This window comes from Hyla sarda, unplaced genomic scaffold, assembly GCF_029499605.1.
Source record: "Hyla sarda isolate aHylSar1 unplaced genomic scaffold, aHylSar1.hap1 scaffold_647, whole genome shotgun sequence".
In the NCBI taxonomy this organism is placed as follows: Eukaryota; Metazoa; Chordata; class Amphibia; order Anura; family Hylidae; genus Hyla; species Hyla sarda.
The window spans coordinates 90,459-114,445 of NW_026610662.1; the positions used below are offsets into that span (position 1 = coordinate 90,459).

General features: G+C 44.6%; 7 non-coding genes and 1 pseudogene across 7 annotated transcripts; all 8 read left to right on the forward strand.

Moving 5' to 3' along the window:
- The first annotated feature begins 558 nt into the window (after positions 1–558).
- LOC130342250 (U2 spliceosomal RNA) lies at positions 559–749 on the forward strand. The gene has a single exon (XR_008881928.1). It is a non-coding gene; the product is annotated as a U2 spliceosomal RNA (small nuclear RNA).
- A 2,085-nt stretch (positions 750–2,834) lies between these two features.
- Positions 2,835–3,025, forward strand: LOC130342300 (U2 spliceosomal RNA). The gene has a single exon (XR_008881968.1). It is a non-coding gene; the product is annotated as a U2 spliceosomal RNA (small nuclear RNA).
- A 2,084-nt stretch (positions 3,026–5,109) lies between these two features.
- LOC130342301 (U2 spliceosomal RNA) lies at positions 5,110–5,300 on the forward strand. Its single transcript, XR_008881969.1, has one exon. It is a non-coding gene; the product is annotated as a U2 spliceosomal RNA (small nuclear RNA).
- A 2,076-nt stretch (positions 5,301–7,376) lies between these two features.
- Positions 7,377–7,567, forward strand: LOC130342302 (U2 spliceosomal RNA). The gene has a single exon (XR_008881970.1). It is a non-coding gene; the product is annotated as a U2 spliceosomal RNA (small nuclear RNA).
- A 2,097-nt stretch (positions 7,568–9,664) lies between these two features.
- Positions 9,665–9,855, forward strand: LOC130342303 (U2 spliceosomal RNA). Its single transcript, XR_008881971.1, has one exon. It is a non-coding gene; the product is annotated as a U2 spliceosomal RNA (small nuclear RNA).
- A 7,209-nt stretch (positions 9,856–17,064) lies between these two features.
- On the forward strand, positions 17,065–17,266 carry LOC130342271 (U2 spliceosomal RNA; annotated as a pseudogene).
- Positions 17,267–19,358: 2,092 nt separating this feature from the next.
- On the forward strand, positions 19,359–19,549 carry LOC130342304 (U2 spliceosomal RNA). Its single transcript, XR_008881972.1, has one exon. It is a non-coding gene; the product is annotated as a U2 spliceosomal RNA (small nuclear RNA).
- Positions 19,550–21,640: 2,091 nt separating this feature from the next.
- LOC130342305 (U2 spliceosomal RNA) lies at positions 21,641–21,831 on the forward strand. Its single transcript, XR_008881973.1, has one exon. It is a non-coding gene; the product is annotated as a U2 spliceosomal RNA (small nuclear RNA).
- The last annotated feature ends 2,156 nt before the right edge of the window (positions 21,832–23,987 follow it).

Sequence of the window (23,987 nt, forward strand, 5' to 3'; positions counted from 1 at the left end):
TATGTAACCATAGGGATTTGTGATGTCACCTAGAACCTTCACAGCAGCGACAGCTTTATGAGGAGCATCAGCACTGCTCTGCCTGAGCAGAACCATCACCGCCATAGGTTGTCAAATAACCCGGATTTAACCCACACAGGTAAGTCCAATGGGGTGCAGGCATGTCCTCTATGCTTACAGCTTCCCGTGGGTGTTGGTTTGATACCGTTTGGGGACAGCCAAGGAGGCATCTGCAGGCAACAAAGGTAGGTGTGTGCTTGTGTGTGTGTTTCCTATGCAGATCCTAAGCCCAGTGTCACATGCAAGTAGGAGGAGTAAGAAGGGTTCCTGGCAAATCCGGGTTATGGATTGCATTTAAAAAGGCCCCGTGGGAGTGCAATGGGCCCCTGTCTTGCTGCTTAGCAATAATGGTATGGGTTTAGGTTCTGCTGTGTGTACTGGTGGTTGACTGCCCCCCAGCCCAGAGTGTGCATGGAAAATTGTCTGGCAGCCTCCCTGACAGCAAGCAGTGATAGTGCCCATGAAGGGGACCTTGTTGGGCCCGCCCCTTTCACGGTTATCGCTTCTCGGCCTTTTGGCTAAGATCAAGTGTAGTATCTGTTCTTATCAGTTTAATATCTGATACGTCCCCTATCTGGGGACCATTTATTAAATGGATTTTTGAGAACGGGGGCCGATTTCGAAGCTTGCTTCCGTCGCCCTATGCATTGACCCGATATGGCAGTATCTTCGGGTACAGTGCACCACCCCCTTACAGGGTTAAAAAGAAAGATTCCTACTTTCATTGCTACCTGCTTGCTGGCTAGCCAGCTAGCCAGCCCTGTGGGCCTTGCTGCTGCAGCCAAAAAACAAAAGGTGGTGCTGCTGCTGCTGCTTCTGCTGCTTCTGCTTGTGTCTGGCCGCTGTTGGAGCGTCCAGGCACAGGACTTCTGCTGCTGCTGACTAAATGGCCTCCTTAATTGGATCATTTGAGTAGCCAGCACACCTGTGCAGGTAGGGCATGACATGATAGGCAGCTGCCTTGATAGCGGGTGGGTGCTGAATGTTCCTAATTGACAAAATAAGATTAATGCTTATGAAGAAATATAAAATCTCATCCCTTCCCCAATATCGCGCCACACCCCTACCCCTTAATTCCCTGGTTGAACTTGATGGACATATGTCTTTTTTCGACCGTACTAACTATGTAACTATGTAACATAACATGGGGGGGGGGGGGGGGTCTCCTGGCTGTTCACACAGGTGTGTCATTGCTGTACATTGACCATGCATTGCTTCTGTGGTATTGCAAAGGCAAAGACAAATGCTTCCAGCCATCCATTGCACTAATGGATTGGTCATCAGCTGGCTGTCTATGTCCCGCATCAATATAGACCAAAGTACAGAGGGTTAGGCTATGCTATTGTGCACCTACCTGATGCATCAGAAGGTGCGAGGCCCTTGCTAAATTCTGTGCACAGACTTTGAGATCTATACTTTAGACTGTATCTAAACCTGCTCCAACATGGACTGACATTCTGGCCTACTTTCAGCCGATGCGACTTGTCTGTCGCTGAACAGTCGCTTTTTATGTATTCAGCACCTATGTATAATGTTGTAAAAATGCTCTAGAAGCTAAAGTCGCAGAAATGTCACACATATTTGGCCTGCAACTTTCTGTGCGACAAATTCAGACAGGAAAAATCAGTATAAATCCTTAGAAAATTATCCCCCAGTGTCTCCATCTGCTGGCGGTATTGAATTAGCATTGCTGCACTGATGGGGTATGCATTAGACGAAAAAAAAGAAGAAAAAGAAGAATAATACGCCCAGAAAAGAGGCGAAAAGGAGAAAAACGTAAAAAAACGTGAAAAAAAAGTAAGAGGAAGAGAAGGGAAAAAAAGGTGGAAATGGGTTTAAAAGTGATTTCGGCGGAGAAATATATATATATATATATATATATATATATATATATATATATACGCGCACACACACACATATATATAAACGTATTCTCCGTTGAGATATTGCAGCCGCTGCTGTGTCCAGGCCCAGGAGCCTTAGCACTGTGCTGTGATGTCACTCAATACCACTGACATCACTAGGTGTAAACAACATCTCTCCTTTGCTGTGTATGTGACTATGGAGCTGTTTGGTGATGTCGTCTATTATGGCCTTCATAGAAGCAACAGGAGATTGTTGCATCCATCTAGAACCCTCAGAACTACAGTGCTATGATGTCACTCACTTCCACAGGCCTTGCAGAGTGTAAACAACAACAACCCAGCTTTGTTGTGTATGTAACCATAGGGATTTGTGATGTCACCTAGAACCTTCACAGCAGCGACAGCTTTATGAGGAGCATCAGCACTGCTCTGCCTGAGCAGAACCATCACCGCCATAGGTTGTCAAATAACCCGGATTTAACCCACACAGGTAAGTCCAATGGGGTGCAGGCATGTCCTCTATGCTTACAGCTTCCCGTGGGTGTTGGTTTGATACCGTTTGGGGACAGCCAAGGAGGCATCTGCAGGCAACAAAGGTAGGTGTGTGCTTGTGTGTGTGTTTCCTATGCAGATCCTAAGCCCAGTGTCACATGCAAGTAGGAGGAGTAAGAAGGGTTCCTGGCAAATCCGGGTTATGGATTGCATTTAAAAAGGCCCCGTGGGAGTGCAATGGGCCCCTGTCTTGCTGCTTAGCAATAATGGTATGGGTTTAGGTTCTGCTGTGTGTACTGGTGGTTGACTGCCCCCCAGCCCAGAGTGTGCATGGAAAATTGTCTGGCAGCCTCCCTGACAGCAAGCAGTGATAGTGCCCATGAAGGGGACCTTGTTGGGCCCGCCCCTTTCACGGTTATCGCTTCTCGGCCTTTTGGCTAAGATCAAGTGTAGTATCTGTTCTTATCAGTTTAATATCTGATACGTCCCCTATCTGGGGACCATATATTAAATGGATTTTTGAGAACGGGGGCCGATTTCGAAGCTTGCTTCCGTCGCCCTATGCATTGACCCGATATGGCAGTATCTTCGGGTACAGTGCACCACCCCCTTACAGGGTTAAAAAGAAAGATTCCTACTTTCATTGCTACCTGCTTGCTGGCTAGCCAGCTAGCCAGCCCTGTGGGCCTTGCTGCTGCAGCCAAAAAACAAAAGGTGGTGCTGCTGCTGCTGCTGCTTCTGCTGCTTCTGCTTGTGTCTGGCCGCTGTTGGAGCGTCCAGGCACAGGACTTCTGCTGCTGCTGACTAAATGGCCTCCTTAATTGGATCATTTGAGTAGCCAGCACACCTGTGCAGGTAGGGCATGACATGATAGGCAGCTGCCTTGATAGCGGGTGGGTGCTGAATGTTCCTAATTGACAAAATAAGATTAATGCTTATGAAGAAATATAAAATCTCATCCCTTCCCCAATATCGCGCCACACCCCTACCCCTTAATTCCCTGGTTGAACTTGATGGACATATGTCTTTTTTCGACCGTACTAACTATGTAACTATGTAACATAACATGGGGGGGGGGGGGGTCTCCTGGCTGTTCACACAGGTGTGTCATTGCTGTACATTGACCATGCATTGCTTCTGTGGTATTGCAAAGGCAAAGACAAATGCTTCCAGCCATCCATTGCACTAATGGATTGGTCATCAGCTGGCTGTCTATGTCCCGCATCAATATAGACCAAAGTACAGAGGGTTAGGCTATGCTATTGTGCACCTACCTGATGCATCAGAAGGTGCGAGGCCCTTGCTAAATTCTGTGCACAGACTTTGAGATCTATACTTTAGACTGTATCTAAACCTGCTCCAACATGGACTGACATTCTGGCCTACTTTCAGCCGATGCGACTTGTCTGTCGCTGAACAGTCGCTTTTTATGTATTCAGCACCTATGTATAATGTTGTAAAAATGCTCTAGAAGCTAAAGTCGCAGAAATGTCACACATATTTGGCCTGCAACTTTCTGTGCGACAAATTCAGACAGGAAAAATCAGTATAAATCCTTAGAAAATTATCCCCCAGTGTCTCCATCTGCTGGCGGTATTGAATAAGCATTGCTGCACTGATGGGGTATGCATTAGACGAAAAAAAAGAAGAAAAAGAAGAATAATACGCCCAGAAAAGAGGCGAAAAGGAGAAAAACGTAAAAAAACGTGAAAAAAAAGTAAGAGGAAGAGAAGGGAAAAAAAGGTGGAAATGGGTTTAAAAGTGATTTCGGCGGAGAAATATATATATATATATATATATATATATATATATATATATACGCGCACACACACACATATATATAAACGTATTCTCCGTTGAGATATTGCAGCCGCTGCTGTGTCCAGGCCCAGGAGCCTTAGCACTGTGCTGTGATGTCACTCAATACCACTGACATCACTAGGTGTAAACAACATCTCTCCTTTGCTGTGTATGTGACTATGGAGCTGTTTGGTGATGTCGTCTATTATGGCCTTCATAGAAGCAACAGGAGATTGTTGCATCCATCTAGAACCCTCAGAACTACAGTGCTATGATGTCACTCACTTCCACAGGCCTTGCAGAGTGTAAACAACAACAACCCAGCTTTGTTGTGTATGTAACCATAGGGATTTGTGATGTCACCTAGAACCTTCACAGCAGCGACAGCTTTATGAGGAGCATCAGCACTGCTCTGCCTGAGCAGAACCATCACCGCCATAGGTTGTCAAATAACCCGGATTTAACCCACACAGGTAAGTCCAATGGGGTGCAGGCATGTCCTCTATGCTTACAGCTTCCCGTGGGTGTTGGTTTGATACCGTTTGGGGACAGCCAAGGAGGCATCTGCAGGCAACAAAGGTAGGTGTGTGCTTGTGTGTGTGTTTCCTATGCAGATCCTAAGCCCAGTGTCACATGCAAGTAGGAGGAGTAAGAAGGGTTCCTGGCAAATCCGGGTTATGGATTGCATTTAAAAAGGCCCCGTGGGAGTGCAATGGGCCCCTGTCTTGCTGCTTAGCAATAATGGTATGGGTTTAGGTTCTGCTGTGTGTACTGGTGGTTGACTGCCCCCCAGCCCAGAGTGTGCATGGAAAATTGTCTGGCAGCCTCCCTGACAGCAAGCAGTGATAGTGCCCATGAAGGGGACCTTGTTGGGCCCGCCCCTTTCACGGTTATCGCTTCTCGGCCTTTTGGCTAAGATCAAGTGTAGTATCTGTTCTTATCAGTTTAATATCTGATACGTCCCCTATCTGGGGACCATATATTAAATGGATTTTTGAGAACGGGGGCCGATTTCGAAGCTTGCTTCCGTCGCCCTATGCATTGACCCGATATGGCAGTATCTTCGGGTACAGTGCACCACCCCCTTACAGGGTTAAAAAGAAAGATTCCTACTTTCATTGCTACCTGCTTGCTGGCTAGCCAGCTAGCCAGCCCTGTGGGCCTTGCTGCTGCAGCCAAAAAACAAAAGGTGGTGCTGCTGCTGCTGCTTCTGCTGCTTCTGCTTGTGTCTGGCCGCTGTTGGAGCGTCCAGGCACAGGACTTCTGCTGCTGCTGACTAAATGGCCTCCTTAATTGGATCATTTGAGTAGCCAGCACACCTGTGCAGGTAGGGCATGACATGATAGGCAGCTGCCTTGATAGCGGGTGGGTGCTGAATGTTCCTAATTGACAAAATAAGATTAATGCTTATGAAGAAATATAAAATCTCATCCCTTCCCCAATATCGCGCCACACCCCTACCCCTTAATTCCCTGGTTGAACTTGATGGACATATGTCTTTTTTCGACCGTACTAACTATGTAACTATGTAACATAACATGGGGGGGGGGGGGGGGGGGTCTCCTGGCTGTTCACACAGGTGTGTCATTGCTGTACATTGACCATGCATTGCTTCTGTGGTATTGCAAAGGCAAAGACAAATGCTTCCAGCCATCCATTGCACTAATGGATTGGTCATCAGCTGGCTGTCTATGTCCCGCATCAATATAGACCAAAGTACAGAGGGTTAGGCTATGCTATTGTGCACCTACCTGATGCATCAGAAGGTGCGAGGCCCTTGCTAAATTCTGTGCACAGACTTTGAGATCTATACTTTAGACTGTATCTAAACCTGCTCCAACATGGACTGACATTCTGGCCTACTTTCAGCCGATGCGACTTGTCTGTCGCTGAACAGTCGCTTTTTATGTATTCAGCACCTATGTATAATGTTGTAAAAATGCTCTAGAAGCTAAAGTCGCAGAAATGTCACACATATTTGGCCTGCAACTTTCTGTGCGACAAATTCAGACAGGAAAAATCAGTATAAATCCTTAGAAAATTATCCCCCAGTGTCTCCATCTGCTGGCGGTATTGAATAAGCATTGCTGCACTGATGGGGTATGCATTAGACGAAAAAAAAGAAGAAAAAGAAGAATAATACGCCCAGAAAAGAGGCGAAAATGAGAAAAACGTAAAAAAACGTGAAAAAAAAGTAAGAGGAAGAGAAGGGAAAAAAAGGTGGAAATGGGTTTAAAAGTGATTTCGGCGGAGAAATATATATATATATATATATATATATATATACGCGCACACACACACATATATATAAACGTATTCTCCGTTGAGATATTGCAGCCGCTGCTGTGTCCAGGCCCAGGAGCCTTAGCACTGTGCTGTGATGTCACTCAATACCACTGACATCACTAGGTGTAAACAACATCTCTCCTTTGCTGTGTATGTGACTATGGAGCTGTTTGGTGATGTCATCTATTATGGCCTTCATAGAAGCAACAGGAGATTGTTGCATCCATCTAGAACCCTCAGAACTACAGTGCTATGATGTCACTCACTTCCACAGGCCTTGCAGAGTGTAAACAACAACAACCCAGCTTTGTTGTGTATGTAACCATAGGGATTTGTGATGTCACCTAGAACCTTCACAGCAGCGACAGCTTTATGAGGAGCATCAGCACTGCTCTGCCTGAGCAGAACCATCACCGCCATAGGTTGTCAAATAACCCGGATTTAACCCACACAGGTAAGTCCAATGGGGTGCAGGCATGTCCTCTATGCTTACAGCTTCCCGTGGGTGTTGGTTTGATACCGTTTGGGGACAGCCAAGGAGGCATCTGCAGGCAACAAAGGTAGGTGTGTGCTTGTGTGTGTGTTTCCTATGCAGATCCTAAGCCCAGTGTCACATGCAAGTAGGAGGAGTAAGAAGGGTTCCTGGCAAATCCGGGTTATGGATTGCATTTAAAAAGGCCCCGTGGGAGTGCAATGGGCCCCTGTCTTGCTGCTTAGCAATAATGGTATGGGTTTAGGTTCTGCTGTGTGTACTGGTGGTTGACTGCCCCCCAGCCCAGAGTGTGCATGGAAAATTGTCTGGCAGCCTCCCTGACAGCAAGCAGTGATAGTGCCCATGAAGGGGACCTTGTTGGGCCCGCCCCTTTCACGGTTATCGCTTCTCGGCCTTTTGGCTAAGATCAAGTGTAGTATCTGTTCTTATCAGTTTAATATCTGATACGTCCCCTATCTGGGGACCATATATTAAATGGATTTTTGAGAACGGGGGCCGATTTCGAAGCTTGCTTCCGTCGCCCTATGCATTGACCCGATATGGCAGTATCTTCGGGTACAGTGCACCACCCCCTTACAGGGTTAAAAAGAAAGATTCCTACTTTCATTGCTACCTGCTTGCTGGCTAGCCAGCTAGCCAGCCCTGTGGGCCTTGCTGCTGCAGCCAAAAAACAAAAGGTGGTGCTGCTGCTGCTGCTTCTGCTGCTTCTGCTTGTGTCTGGCCGCTGTTGGAGCGTCCAGGCACAGGACTTCTGCTGCTGCTGACTAAATGGCCTCCTTAATTGGATCATTTGAGTAGCCAGCACACCTGTGCAGGTAGGGCATGACATGATAGGCAGCTGCCTTGATAGCGGGTGGGTGCTGAATGTTCCTAATTGACAAAATAAGATTAATGCTTATGAAGAAATATAAAATCTCATCCCTTCCCCAATATCGCGCCACACCCCTACCCCTTAATTCCCTGGTTGAACTTGATGGACATATGTCTTTTTTCGACCGTACTAACTATGTAACTATGTAACATAACATGGGGGGGGGGGGGGGGGGTCTCCTGGCTGTTCACACAGGTGTGCCATTGCTGTACATTGACCATGCATTGCTTCTGTGGTATTGCAAAGGCAAAGACAAATGCTTCCAGCCATCCATTGCACTAATGGATTGGTCATCAGCTGGCTGTCTATGTCCCGCATCAATATAGACCAAAGTACAGAGGGTTAGGCTATGCTATTGTGCACCTACCTGATGCATCAGAAGGTGCGAGGCCCTTGCTAAATTCTGTGCACAGACTTTGAGATCTATACTTTAGACTGTATCTAAACCTGCTCCAACATGGACTGACATTCTGGCCTACTTTCAGCCGATGCGACTTGTCTGTCGCTGAACAGTCGCTTTTTATGTATTCAGCACCTATGTATAATGTTGTAAAAATGCTCTAGAAGCTAAAGTCGCAGAAATGTCACACATATTTGGCCTGCAACTTTCTGTGCGACAAATTCAGACAGGAAAAATCAGTATAAATCCTTAGAAAATTATCCCCCAGTGTCTCCATCTGCTGGCGGTATTGAATAAGCATTGCTGCACTGATGGGGTATGCATTAGACGAAAAAAAAGAAGAAAAAGAAGAATAATACGCCCAGAAAAGAGGCGAAAAGGAGAAAAACGTAAAAAAACGTGAAAAAAAAGTAAGAGGAAGAGAAGGGAAAAAAAGGTGGAAATGGGTTTAAAAGTGATTTCGGCGGAGAAATATATATATATATATATATATATATATATATATATATATATATATATATATACGCGCACACACACACATATATATAAACGTATTCTCCGTTGAGATATTGCAGCCGCTGCTGTGTCCAGGCCCAGGAGCCTTAGCACTGTGCTGTGATGTCACTCAATACCACTGACATCACTAGGTGTAAACAACATCTCTCCTTTGCTGTGTATGTGACTATGGAGCTGTTTGGTGATGTCGTCTATTATGGCCTTCATAGAAGCAACAGGAGATTGTTGCATCCATCTAGAACCCTCAGAACTACAGTGCTATGATGTCACTCACTTCCACAGGCCTTGCAGAGTGTAAACAACAACAACCCAGCTTTGTTGTGTATGTAACCATAGGGATTTGTGATGTCACCTAGAACCTTCACAGCAGCGACAGCTTTATGAGGAGCATCAGCACTGCTCTGCCTGAGCAGAACCATCACCGCCATAGGTTGTCAAATAACCCGGATTTAACCCACACAGGTAAGTCCAATGGGGTGCAGGCATGTCCTCTATGCTTACAGCTTCCCGTGGGTGTTGGTTTGATACCGTTTGGGGACAGCCAAGGAGGCATCTGCAGGCAACAAAGGTAGGTGTGTGCTTGTGTGTGTGTTTCCTATGCAGATCCTAAGCCCAGTGTCACATGCAAGTAGGAGGAGTAAGAAGGGTTCCTGGCAAATCCGGGTTATGGATTGCATTTAAAAAGGCCCCGTGGGAGTGCAATGGGCCCCTGTCTTGCTGCTTAGCAATAATGGTATGGGTTTAGGTTCTGCTGTGTGTACTGGTGGTTGACTGCCCCCCAGCCCAGAGTGTGCATGGAAAATTGTCTGGCAGCCTCCCTGACAGCAAGCAGTGATAGTGCCCATGAAGGGGACCTTGTTGGGCCCGCCCCTTTCACGGTTATCGCTTCTCGGCCTTTTGGCTAAGATCAAGTGTAGTATCTGTTCTTATCAGTTTAATATCTGATACGTCCCCTATCTGGGGACCATATATTAAATGGATTTTTGAGAACGGGGGCCGATTTCGAAGCTTGCTTCCGTCGCCCTATGCATTGACCCGATATGGCAGTATCTTCGGGTACAGTGCACCACCCCCTTACAGGGTTAAAAAGAAAGATTCCTACTTTCATTGCTACCTGCTTGCTGGCTAGCCAGCTAGCCAGCCCTGTGGGCCTTGCTGCTGCAGCCAAAAAACAAAAGGTGGTGCTGCTGCTGCTGCTTCTGCTGCTTCTGCTTGTGTCTGGCCGCTGTTGGAGCGTCCAGGCACAGGACTTCTGCTGCTGCTGACTAAATGGCCTCCTTAATTGGATCATTTGAGTAGCCAGCACACCTGTGCAGGTAGGGCATGACATGATAGGCAGCTGCCTTGATAGCGGGTGGGTGCTGAATGTTCCTAATTGACAAAATAAGATTAATGCTTATGAAGAAATATAAAATCTCATCCCTTCCCCAATATCGCGCCACACCCCTACCCCTTAATTCCCTGGTTGAACTTGATGGACATATGTCTTTTTTCGACCGTACTAACTATGTAACTATGTAACATAACATGGGGGGGGGGGGGGGTCTCCTGGCTGTTCACACAGGTGTGTCATTGCTGTACATTGACCATGCATTGCTTCTGTGGTATTGCAAAGGCAAAGACAAATGCTTCCAGCCATCCATTGCACTAATGGATTGGTCATCAGCTGGCTGTCTATGTCCCGCATCAATATAGACCAAAGTACAGAGGGTTAGGCTATGCTATTGTGCACCTACCTGATGCATCAGAAGGTGCGAGGCCCTTGCTAAATTCTGTGCACAGACTTTGAGATCTATACTTTAGACTGTATCTAAACCTGCTCCAACATGGACTGACATTCTGGCCTACTTTCAGCCGATGCGACTTGTCTGTCGCTGAACAGTCGCTTTTTATGTATTCAGCACCTATGTATAATGTTGTAAAAATGCTCTAGAAGCTAAAGTCGCAGAAATGTCACACATATTTGGCCTGCAACTTTCTGTGCGACAAATTCAGACAGGAAAAATCAGTATAAATCCTTAGAAAATTATCCCCCAGTGTCTCCATCTGCTGGCGGTATTGAATAAGCATTGCTGCACTGATGGGGTATGCATTAGACGAAAAAAAAGAAGAAAAAGAAGAATAATACGCCCAGAAAAGAGGCGAAAAGGAGAAAAACGTAAAAAAACGTGAAAAAAAAGTAAGAGGAAGAGAAGGGAAAAAAAGGTGGAAATGGGTTTAAAAGTGATTTCGGCGGAGAAATATATATATATATATATATATATATATATATATATATATATACGCGCACACACACACATATATATAAACGTATTCTCCGTTGAGATATTGCAGCCGCTGCTGTGTCCAGGCCCAGGAGCCTTAGCACTGTGCTGTGATGTCACTCAATACCACTGACATCACTAGGTGTAAACAACATCTCTCCTTTGCTGTGTATGTGACTATGGAGCTGTTTGGTGATGTCGTCTATTATGGCCTTCATAGAAGCAACAGGAGATTGTTGCATCCATCTAGAACCCTCAGAACTACAGTGCTATGATGTCACTCACTTCCACAGGCCTTGCAGAGTGTAAACAACAACAACCCAGCTTTGTTGTGTATGTAACCATAGGGATTTGTGATGTCACCTAGAACCTCCACAGCAGCGACAGCTTTATGAGGAGCATCAGCACTGCTCTGCCTGAGCAGAACCATCACCGCCATAGGTTGTCAAATAACCCGGATTTAACCCACACAGGTAAGTCCAATGGGGTGCAGGCATGTCCTCTATGCTTACAGCTTCCCGTGGGTGTTGGTTTGATACCGTTTGGGGACAGCCAAGGAGGCATCTGCAGGCAACAAAGGTAGGTGTGTGCTTGTGTGTGTGTTTCCTATGCAGATCCTAAGCCCAGTGTCACATGCAAGTAGGAGGAGTAAGAAGGGTTCCTGGCAAATCCGGGTTATGGATTGCATTTAAAAAGGCCCCGTGGGAGTGCAATGGGCCCCTGTCTTGCTGCTTAGCAATAATGGTATGGGTTTAGGTTCTGCTGTGTGTACTGGTGGTTGACTGCCCCCCAGCCCAGAGTGTGCATGGAAAATTGTCTGGCAGCCTCCCTGACAGCAAGCAGTGATAGTGCCCATGAAGGGGACCTTGTTGGGCCCGCCCCTTTCACGGTTATCGCTTCTCGGCCTTTTGGCTTCGATCCCGTGCGGTTTACCGGGCGGGTTAGGAGTTGAAGGGGGTGGTGATCGGGGCCCTCTTTGCGGGGGGCCCTGGGTTATTTCGGAGTTGCGATAGTGGGTTTCATCGCCTGCAAAAATGAGTGGAGGAGAGAGGATTCGCGGAATGGAAGACACGGTCAGGATTTTCGTCCCAACGGAACATCGGGGAACGGTTGGCCTGGACCAGATTGTGCTGGAGATTCTACGCAGGCTCCAGTACCTAAAGGTAACAGATGTATTTGCAATGCAAGATTTCCCTAGACAGGGTATTTATGATGTTACATTTGTTAATTCCGAGATTTGTCAGAGGGTCTACAAGGACCTGGAAGGAATGAAGAGAAAGAATGAGCCGGATATTATGAGGAAAGTTAAAGTAGAGCCTTTGTTTCTGAGTACAGAGAAAGTGGTCATCGTACATATGTACAATCCCAAAGTTACAGACTCAATGGTAACAAATTTTCTTTATCGTTATTGTGAAGAAGTGAAGTTTTTTGGAAAACTAAAGAACAGACATGGTTTTTTTAACTGTAAAAGGAAATATGTTGTGAAGTTCAAGAAGGATGAGTCTATGGAGGAGGGAATTAAGAGTATTCCTCAAGTTTTTTCCATTGGAGGAGAGCGTGGTTTTTGTTTTTATGAGGGGCAGCTTCAGTTTTGCCGCAAATGTCAAGCATATGGCCACGTGCAGGACGCATGTCCTGTGAAGGGTGTTGTTTGTAGGAACTGTGGCAAGACTGGGCATGAAACAAGTTTTTGCGTTGAGGAAAAGACTTGTGATATTTGTGGGAGTAATTCCCATTTGGCAAGAGGATGTCACTTATGGTACAAGAGAAGGAGTTATGCTGATGCGGCTGGAAGTAAAGGTGGACAGAGCAATGAACAGGGAATGGGAAGGAGGTCTTTTTCAGAAGCCACAGGTGTGGATGGAGGTGTGGATGGAGGTGTGGATGGAGGTGAAAAATCTAATGTGGAGGGGGAATGTGAAGTCGGGAGGAGCGCAGGTGGTACGATTGTTAAAAATGTTGTTGCTCAAGTGGATGTGATTAAAGAGGCTTTTGTGGAGACAAGTGTGGTGGTTGAACAGGAGTATAAGAAAGTGGTCTCCACAAGTGAAGTAACATGTGCAAAGGGGGTGGAGGTCAAGAAGATTGAAACTGTGTATGGAGATGTGTTTCCTTGTGGAAGCATGAGTGGTGATGTGGAATGTCCAGACCCTGTTGTGGGGGAGGAGGAGGGAATGGAATTCCAAGAAAATGTGCAGTCATCTGAGAAGTCCCTTACACCTGCTCAGAGATTTGTCAGCAGTGATGAGGAGGATGAGGTGGGGGTGGAAAGTAAAAGAAGTAAAAAAGGAAGTTGGACTGGGGATCAAGAGGACCCAGTGGTTGGAAGAGGAGTCGAAATGGACAGGGACTCTGATCCAGGGTCGCCTGATTGTTATGAAAATGTTTTAAGGAAAGTTGAGAGTCAGAGCAGTAATTTTTAACTATGATGGATATTAAAGTTTTGATTTTATTCATTTTAGTTATTATGACTCTTATCTTAACAACCCTTAATGTCAGGAGTATTGGATCAGAAGTAAGAAGAGCTGCTATTTTTGAGGTGTTGGAGAATGTGAGAGCTGATATAATATGTTTACAGGAGTGTGCAATTAAATCTGCACCTTATGCTGATGAGTGGAGGATGGGACAATCTTTTTGGTCAACTAGTACGGATAACAAGAATGAAGGAGTTGGTTTTTTAATCAAAAATAACAATATCAAAGTTTTAAATTGCCAGATTTTAATACCAGGCTGTTGCATGGTTTTAAACTTTGAGTTTTTAGACCAGAGGATTAGAGTTTTTAACGTATATGCCCCAGCAGAGAAGAAAGAGCGGTTGGTTTTTTTAGAGTCCTTGAAGTTTTTTATCCCTGGTCGGGAAAGTACTATAGTGGCTGGTGATTTTAACTGTATCCGTACTGTTAATGACCGTGAGAGTGCTGCTGAAGTCCGAACTGACATTACCTCTAATGCTTTAAATCAATTAGTACAAGACTTACACTATATAGATGTTGGACTGATGATTGACACTGATGATAGATATACATATGTATCGGATAGTGGTCACTGTAAATCCCGGATAGATTATATTTTTGTGTCTGAAGGGATGAAGGTGGCCCGGTGTAATCAGATGATGTCGATTTTCTCAGATCATAAAATTTTATCTGCTGAAATAAGCATCTCAGAGTCCATTGCCTTTGGTAGGGGACTCTGGAAGTTGAATGTGAGTTTACTTGAAGAAGAGGAGGTAATGGCAGGTTTTAAAAATATATTTTTATCCTGTGCTGCCAAACAAGACTGTTTTAAAAATATTTTAGACTGGTGGGATTGGGCTAAAGTGAACTTTGCTGGTTATTTTAAGTCTGTTTGCATTAAGAGAGCACAGGAGAAGAGGCGGAGAGATGAGACTTTAGTTTCACAGTTGGAGACTCTCTTTAAGTTTAAGAACGCTGGTCTAGAGGTGGATGCTGAAATTTGTGAAATTAAGGAAGAGATGAAGACAAGGTTGAAGGAAAGAGGAAGGAATATTGTTTACAGGGCTAAGGTGCAACATTTGGAGGAGAATGAACAATGTAGTCGATATTTTTTTAAAAAGTGTTTTAAGCCAAAGGGGGTCTTTAAGTCAGTTTTAACCTCAAGTGGTGAGGTGGTTGGTAGGGAGATGGAGGAGGAGGTTTGTAAATTTTATGAAACACTTTTTAGTAATGAAAGTAAAGCTGCTATTAATGAAATGGAAGACTACTGTAACATTTTAGAGGATCAAATTCCAGATGAGGAGAAAGTTTTTTTGGTGGAAGATGTTAGTGAAAATGAAATTAGAATGGCGCTGAATGGAATGGCAAAAGGTAAAACCCCTGGTAGTGACGGCCTTCCAGCTGAGTTTTATGTTGTATTTTGGCCTCTTTTAAAAGATGTTTTTACTCGGGTTGTGCAATATGTTTTTAAGTTTGGGATTTTAGCTGATTCAATGAAGAAGGGAATTATCACACTAATACATAAGAAAGGTGACGAACGTGATATAAAAAATTGGAGACCAATTTCATTGTTAAACAGTGACTATAAAATTATCGCTAAAATTGTTGCAAACAGGCTTAGGAATATTATTGGCCATATGGTAGATAATTACCAAGTATGTGCTGTACCCGGGAGAAGAATTACTGATAATTTATTGATTTTAAGGGATGTTATTTATTATTGTAATTTTAATAAGGTGCCTCTTTTTGTCGAGTCAGTGGATTTCGAGAAGGCCTATGATAAAGTCGCACACAAATTTATGTTTATGGCCCTAAAACATATGGGGATCCCAATGAAGTTATTACATGTTATTAAAGGGTTATATAATGGTGTTACTGGACAAGTTTTAATGAATGGCCATGTTGGTCCTGCTTTTAAGATTTTATCAGGGGTTCGGCAGGGTTGCCCACTCTCCCCAATCCTTTTCATCTGTGTAATAGAGGCCTTGTTAAAGAATGTTCAGAAAGACAAATGTGTTAAAGGAGTTTTTATACCTGGCAGTGGTGGGAGTGATCTTAAGGTTTTAAGCTACATGGATGATGTTGTGTTTACATGTACTTCAAAAGCAGATTTGAATAGAGTGAATTTGCATATTCAAATTTTTTGCTGTGTGGCCGGAATGTGTGTAAACTGGGGCAAATGTCATTTGGTGAATTTTGGGAAATGCGAAGATGTGTTGGTGGATGGAGTAGAGATAAAGGAGAATGTGGAAGTTTTAGGGGTCATTTTTGAAAAGAATCTTAAAGGGACAGAGACTTACAACAAGCTGGACAGTAAAATTGAAAAGAAATTGAATTTTTGGAAATTGAGGAGTTTATCCCTTAAAGGGAAAGTACTTGTTATTAAGACTGTGATTTTACCTTTACTTTTATATACTGCGATGGTTTTTCCACCTGGTAAGCTTTGGATGAGGAAGACAACAAGAAGACTTTTTGTTTTCTTTTGGGGATCCAAAATGGAAAAAATGAAAAGAGAGAAGGTAATGAGTACTGTAAAGAATGGTGGATATGACTTTCCAAATATTGATTTGTTTTTAAAGTTACACTATTTTCTTTTAATTTTCAAGACGATCCAGTGCAATAGTAAAACAGCTGATATGTGTAAATATTTAGCAGGATGGTTGTTTTCTAAGTGGGGCTGGTGTGAGAGGGATCTGAGGAAACCAATGGCGCTGATTATACCTACCTTTTATGTGGTTCTTCGGTCTTTCAATGATCAGTTTAATTTGAGCTCCTTGGGGAAACCTGAAAAGAAGAAAATAGAATATGAGTTGAGAAAGAGTGAAAAATTTAATGAAGTACCATTCTGTAATATTGCACAGTCAGTTAAGATTTGGAGCCTTTTTAATTCCTTTGGTTTATCAAATAGACAAAAAGATGTGGTATGGATGTCTTACCATGGTTGCCTCCCAACTCGAGTGTTTTTAAGAGGAAGAGGAATAAGAGTGAGTGAACAGTGTCCAAGAGAGGGTTGTGGAGGTAAAGAAGATATTGTACATTTGTGGTGGGACTGTTTTTATGCCAAGGAAGTTTTTAGGCTTTTAACAAGATTTTTTATTGCACTTATGGGTTTTAATGATTTTACTTTTGAGAAAATTTTTATCGGTCAGGACTTTAACATGAAGAATGATGCACGTGTTACTTGGATAATTTTTTCTGTTTTTAAAGAAGTTTTATGGGACTCCAGGAATTTGCTTGTTTTTAAAAATGTTTCCATTTCTCCAAGTGAATGTAGGAGGTTGTTGCTCGGAAGACTTTTTATTGCATATTTATTAGATAAGAAGAGAATGGGAGAAGACAATGCTGAAAAGATCTGGAAATATACCCAATGGTGGAAACTGTAAGTCTGACCAGTTTATGTTTGGTTTTTTAAAAGTTTTTGTTTTCCTTCAGCTTTTACCTTTTGGTTTTAAGTTCTTGACCCTCGGTTCCCTTTTTTTTGTCTTTCCGCATGATGTTTTTTCAGACATTGTTTTAAGTGACGAGTCCTGGTAGGAGACCTGATGATCGTTCAAACAATAGTCTGTAACTGAGGAAAAAAAAAAAGAAAAAAAAAAAAAAAAAAAAAAAAAAATCTGTTCTTATCAGTTTAATATCTGATACGTCCCCTATCTGGGGACCATATATTAAATGGATTTTTGAGAACGGGGGCCGATTTCGAAGCTTGCTTCCGTCGCCCTATGCATTGACCCGATATGGCAGTATCTTCGGGTACAGTGCACCACCCCCTTACAGGGTTAAAAAGAAAGATTCCTACTTTCATTGCTACCTGCTTGCTGGCTAGCCAGCTAGCCAGCCCTGTGGGCCTTGCTGCTGCAGCCAAAAAACAAAAGGTGGTGCTGCTGCTGCTGCTTCTGCTGCTTCTGCTTGTGTCTGGCCGCTGTTGGAGCGTCCAGGCACAGGACTTCTGCTGCTGCTGACTAAATGGCCTCCTTAATTGGATCATTTGAGTAGCCAGCACACCTGTGCAGGTAGGGCATGACATGATAGGCAGCTGCCTTGATAGCGGGTGGGTGCTGAATGTTCCTAATTGACAAAATAAGATTAATGCTTATGAAGAAATATAAAATCTCATCCCTTCCCCAATATCGCGCCACACCCCTACCCCTTAATTCCCTGGTTGAACTTGATGGACATATGTCTTTTTTCGACCGTACTAACTATGTAACTATGTAACATAACATGGGGGGGGGGGGGGGGGGGTCTCCTGGCTGTTCACACAGGTGTGTCATTGCTGTACATTGACCATGCATTGCTTCTGTGGTATTGCAAAGGCAAAGACAAATGCTTCCAGCCATCCATTGCACTAATGGATTGGTCATCAGCTGGCTGTCTATGTCCCGCATCAATATAGACCAAAGTACAGAGGGTTAGGCTATGCTATTGTGCACCTACCTGATGCATCAGAAGGTGCGAGGCCCTTGCTAAATTCTGTGCACAGACTTTGAGATCTATACTTTAGACTGTATCTAAACCTGCTCCAACATGGACTGACATTCTGGCCTACTTTCAGCCGATGCGACTTGTCTGTCGCTGAACAGTCGCTTTTTATGTATTCAGCACCTATGTATAATGTTGTAAAAATGCTCTAGAAGCTAAAGTCGCAGAAATGTCACACATATTTGGCCTGCAACTTTCTGTGCGACAAATTCAGACAGGAAAAATCAGTATAAATCCTTAGAAAATTATCCCCCAGTGTCTCCATCTGCTGGCGGTATTGAATAAGCATTGCTGCACTGATGGGGTATGCATTAGACGAAAAAAAAGAAGAAAAAGAAGAATAATACGCCCAGAAAAGAGGCGAAAAGGAGAAAAACGTAAAAAAACGTGAAAAAAAAGTAAGAGGAAGAGAAGGGAAAAAAAGGTGGAAATGGGTTTAAAAGTGATTTCGGCGGAGAAATATATATATATATATATATATATATATATATATATATATATATATACGCGCACACACACACATATATATAAACGTATTCTCCGTTGAGATATTGCAGCCGCTGCTGTGTCCAGGCCCAGGAGCCTTAGCACTGTGCTGTGATGTCACTCAATACCACTGACATCACTAGGTGTAAACAACATCTCTCCTTTGCTGTGTATGTGACTATGGAGCTGTTTGGTGATGTCGTCTATTATGGCCTTCATAGAAGCAACAGGAGATTGTTGCATCCATCTAGAACCCTCAGAACTACAGTGCTATGATGTCACTCACTTCCACAGGCCTTGCAGAGTGTAAACAACAACAACCCAGCTTTGTTGTGTATGTAACCATAGGGATTTGTGATGTCACCTAGAACCTTCACAGCAGCGACAGCTTTATGAGGAGCATCAGCACTGCTCTGCCTGAGCAGAACCATCACCGCCATAGGTTGTCAAATAACCCGGATTTAACCCACACAGGTAAGTCCAATGGGGTGCAGGCATGTCCTCTATGCTTACAGCTTCCCGTGGGTGTTGGTTTGATACCGTTTGGGGACAGCCAAGGAGGCATCTGCAGGCAACAAAGGTAGGTGTGTGCTTGTGTGTGTGTTTCCTATGCAGATCCTAAGCCCAGTGTCACATGCAAGTAGGAGGAGTAAGAAGGGTTCCTGGCAAATCCGGGTTATGGATTGCATTTAAAAAGGCCCCGTGGGAGTGCAATGGGCCCCTGTCTTGCTGCTTAGCAATAATGGTATGGGTTTAGGTTCTGCTGTGTGTACTGGTGGTTGACTGCCCCCCAGCCCAGAGTGTGCATGGAAAATTGTCTGGCAGCCTCCCTGACAGCAAGCAGTGATAGTGCCCATGAAGGGGACCTTGTTGGGCCCGCCCCTTTCACGGTTATCGCTTCTCGGCCTTTTGGCTAAGATCAAGTGTAGTATCTGTTCTTATCAGTTTAATATCTGATACGTCCCCTATCTGGGGACCATATATTAAATGGATTTTTGAGAACGGGGGCCGATTTCGAAGCTTGCTTCCGTCGCCCTATGCATTGACCCGATATGGCAGTATCTTCGGGTACAGTGCACCACCCCCTTACAGGGTTAAAAAGAAAGATTCCTACTTTCATTGCTACCTGCTTGCTGGCTAGCCAGCTAGCCAGCCCTGTGGGCCTTGCTGCTGCAGCCAAAAAACAAAAGGTGGTGCTGCTGCTGCTGCTTCTGCTGCTTCTGCTTGTGTCTGGCCGCTGTTGGAGCGTCCAGGCACAGGACTTCTGCTGCTGCTGACTAAATGGCCTCCTTAATTGGATCATTTGAGTAGCCAGCACACCTGTGCAGGTAGGGCATGACATGATAGGCAGCTGCCTTGATAGCGGGTGGGTGCTGAATGTTCCTAATTGACAAAATAAGATTAATGCTTATGAAGAAATATAAAATCTCATCCCTTCCCCAATATCGCGCCACACCCCTACCCCTTAATTCCCTGGTTGAACTTGATGGACATATGTCTTTTTTCGACCGTACTAACTATGTAACTATGTAACATAACATGGGGGGGGGGGGGGGGGGTCTCCTGGCTGTTCACACAGGTGTGTCATTGCTGTACATTGACCATGCATTGCTTCTGTGGTATTGCAAAGGCAAAGACAAATGCTTCCAGCCATCCATTGCACTAATGGATTGGTCATCAGCTGGCTGTCTATGTCCCGCATCAATATAGACCAAAGTACAGAGGGTTAGGCTATGCTATTGTGCACCTACCTGATGCATCAGAAGGTGCGAGGCCCTTGCTAAATTCTGTGCACAGACTTTGAGATCTATACTTTAGACTGTATCTAAACCTGCTCCAACATGGACTGACATTCTGGCCTACTTTCAGCCGATGCGACTTGTCTGTCGCTGAACAGTCGCTTTTTATGTATTCAGCACCTATGTATAATGTTGTAAAAATGCTCTAGAAGCTAAAGTCGCAGAAATGTCACACATATTTGGCCTGCAACTTTCTGTGCGACAAATTCAGACAGGAAAAATCAGTATAAATCCTTAGAAAATTATCCCCCAGTGTCTCCATCTGCTGGCGGTATTGAATAAGCATTGCTGCACTGATGGGGTATGCATTAGACGAAAAAAAAGAAGAAAAAGAAGAATAATACGCCCAGAAAAGAGGCGAAAAGGAGAAAAACGTAAAAAAACGTGAAAAAAAAGTAAGAGGAAGAGAAGGGAAAAAAAGGTGGAAATGGGTTTAAAAGTGATTTCGGCGGAGAATATATATATATATATATATATATATATATATATATATATATATATACGCGCACACACACACATATATATAAACGTATTCTCCGTTGAGATATTGCAGCCGCTGCTGTGTCCAGGCCCAGGAGCCTTAGCACTGTGCTGTGATGTCACTCAATACCACTGACATCACTAGGTGTAAACAACATCTCTCCTTTGCTGTGTATGTGACTATGGAGCTGTTTGGTGATGTCGTCTATTATGGCCTTCATAGAAGCAACAGGAGATTGTTGCATCCATCTAGAACCCTCAGAACTACAGTGCTATGATGTCACTCACTTCCACAGGCCTTGCAGAGTGTAAACAACAACAACCCAGCTTTGTTGTGTATGTAACCATAGGGATTTGTGATGTCACCTAGAACCTTCACAGCAGCGACAGCTTTATGAGGAGCATCAGCACTGCTCTGCCTGAGCAGAACCATCACCGCCATAGGTTGTCAAATAACCCGGATTTAACCCACACAAGGTAAGTCCAATGGGGTGCAGGCATGTCCTCTATGCTTACAGCTTCCCGTGGGTGTTGGTTTGATACCGTTTGGGGACAGCCAAGGAGGCATCTGCAGGCAACAAAGGTAGGTGTGTGCTTGTGTGTGTGTTTCCTATGCAGATCCTAAGCCCAGTGTCACATGCAAGTAGGAGGAGTAAGAAGGGTTCCTGGCAAATCCGGGTTATGGATTGCATTTAAAAAGGCCCCGTGGGAGTGCAATGGGCCCCTGTCTTGCTGCTTAGCAATAATGGTATGGGTTTAGGTTCTGCTGTGTGTACTGGTGGTTGACTGCCCCCCAGCCCAGAGTGTGCATGGAAAATTGTCTGGCAGCCTCCCTGACAGCAAGCAGTGATAGTGCCCATGAAGGGGACCTTGTTGGGCCCGCCCCTTTCACGGTTATCGCTTCTCGGCCTTTTGGCTAAGATCAAGTGTAGTATCTGTTCTTATCAGTTTAATATCTGATACGTCCCCTATCTGGGGACCATATATTAAATGGATTTTTGAGAACGGGGGCCGATTTCGAAGCTTGCTTCCGTCGCCCTATGCATTGACCCGATATGGCAGTATCTTCGGGTACAGTGCACCACCCCCTTACAGGGTTAAAAAGAAAGATTCCTACTTTCATTGCTACCTGCTTGCTGGCTAGCCAGCTAGCCAGCCCTGTGGGCCTTGCTGCTGCAGCCAAAAAACAAAAGGTGGTGCTGCTGCTGCTGCTTCTGCTGCTTCTGCTTGTGTCTGGCCGCTGTTGGAGCGTCCAGGCACAGGACTTCTGCTGCTGCTGACTAAATGGCCTCCTTAATTGGATCATTTGAGTAGCCAGCACACCTGTGCAGGTAGGGCATGACATGATAGGCAGCTGCCTTGATAGCGGGTGGGTGCTGAATGTTCCTAATTGACAAAATAAGATTAATGCTTATGAAGAAATATAAAATCTCATCCCTTCCCCAATATCGCGCCACACCCCTACCCCTTAATTCCCTGGTTGAACTTGATGGACATATGTCTTTTTTCGACCGTACTAACTATGTAACTATGTAACATAACATGGGGGGGGGGGGGGGTCTCCTGGCTGTTCACACAGGTGTGTCATTGCTGTACATTGACCATGCATTGCTTCTGTGGTATTGCAAAGGCAAAGACAAATGCTTCCAGCCATCCATTGCACTAATGGATTGGTCATCAGCTGGCTGTCTATGTCCCGCATCAATATAGACCAAAGTACAGAGGGTTAGGCTATGCTATTGTGCACCTACCTGATGCATCAGAAGGTGCGAGGCCCTTGCTAAATTCTGTGCACAGACTTTGAGATCTATACTTTAGACTGTATCTAAACCTGCTCCAACATGGACTGACATTCTGGCCTACTTTCAGCCGATGCGACTTGTCTGTCGCTGAACAGTCGCTTTTTATGTATTCAGCACCTATGTATAATGTTGTAAAAATGCTCTAGAAGCTAAAGTCGCAGAAATGTCACACATATTTGGCCTGCAACTTTCTGTGCGACAAATTCAGACAGGAAAAATCAGTATAAATCCTTAGAAAATTATCCCCCAGTGTCTCCATCTGCTGGCGGTATTGAATAAGCATTGCTGCACTGATGGGGTATGCATTAGACGAAAAAAAAGAAGAAAAAGAAGAATAATACGCCCAGAAAAGAGGCGAAAAGGAGAAAAACGTAAAAAAACGTGAAAAAAAAGTAAGAGGAAGAGAAGGGAAAAAAAGGTGGAAATGGGTTTAAAAGTGATTTCGGCGGAGAAATATATATATATATATATATATATATATATATATATACGCGCACACACACACATATATATAAACGTATTCTCCGTTGAGATATTGCAGCCGCTGCTGTGTCCAGGCCCAGGAGCCTTAGCACTGTGCTGTGATGTCACTCAATACCACTGACATCACTAGGTGTAAACAACATCTCTCCTTTGCTGTGTATGTGACTATGGAGCTGTTTGGTGATGTCGTCTATTATGGCCTTCATAGAAGCAACAGGAGATTGTTGCATCCATCTAGAACCCTCAGAACTACAGTGCTATGATGTCACTCACTTCCACAGGCCTTGCAGAGTGTAAACAACAACAACCCAGCTTTGTTGTGTATGTAACCATAGGGATTTGTGATGTCACCTAGAACCTTCACAGCAGCGACAGCTTTATGAGGAGCATCAGCACTGCTCTGCCTGAGCAGAACCATCACCGCCATAGGTTGTCAAATAACCCGGATTTAACCCACACAGGTAAGTCCAATGGGGTGCAGGCATGTCCTCTATGCTTACAGCTTCCCGTGGGTGTTGGTTTGATACCGTTTGGGGACAGCCAAGGAGGCATCTGCAGGCAACAAAGGTAGGTGTGTGCTTGTGTGTGTGTTTCCTATGCAGATCCTAAGCCCAGTGTCACATGCAAGTAGGAGGAGTAAGAAGGGTTCCTGGCAAATCCGGGTTATGGATTGCATTTAAAAAGGCCCCGTGGGAGTGCAATGGGCCCCTGTCTTGCTGCTTAGCAATAATGGTATGGGTTTAGGTTCTGCTGTGTGTACTGGTGGTTGACTGCCCCCCAGCCCAGAGTGTGCATGGAAAATTGTCTGGCAGCCTCCCTGACAGCAAGCAGTGATAGTGCCCATGAAGGGGACCTTGTTGGGCCCGCCCCTTTCACGGTTATCGCTTCTCGGCCTTTTGGCTAGATCAAGTGTCTGGTCAGGAGGATCCTGGGAGTTTGTCCTACCTTTTTCAAGGGG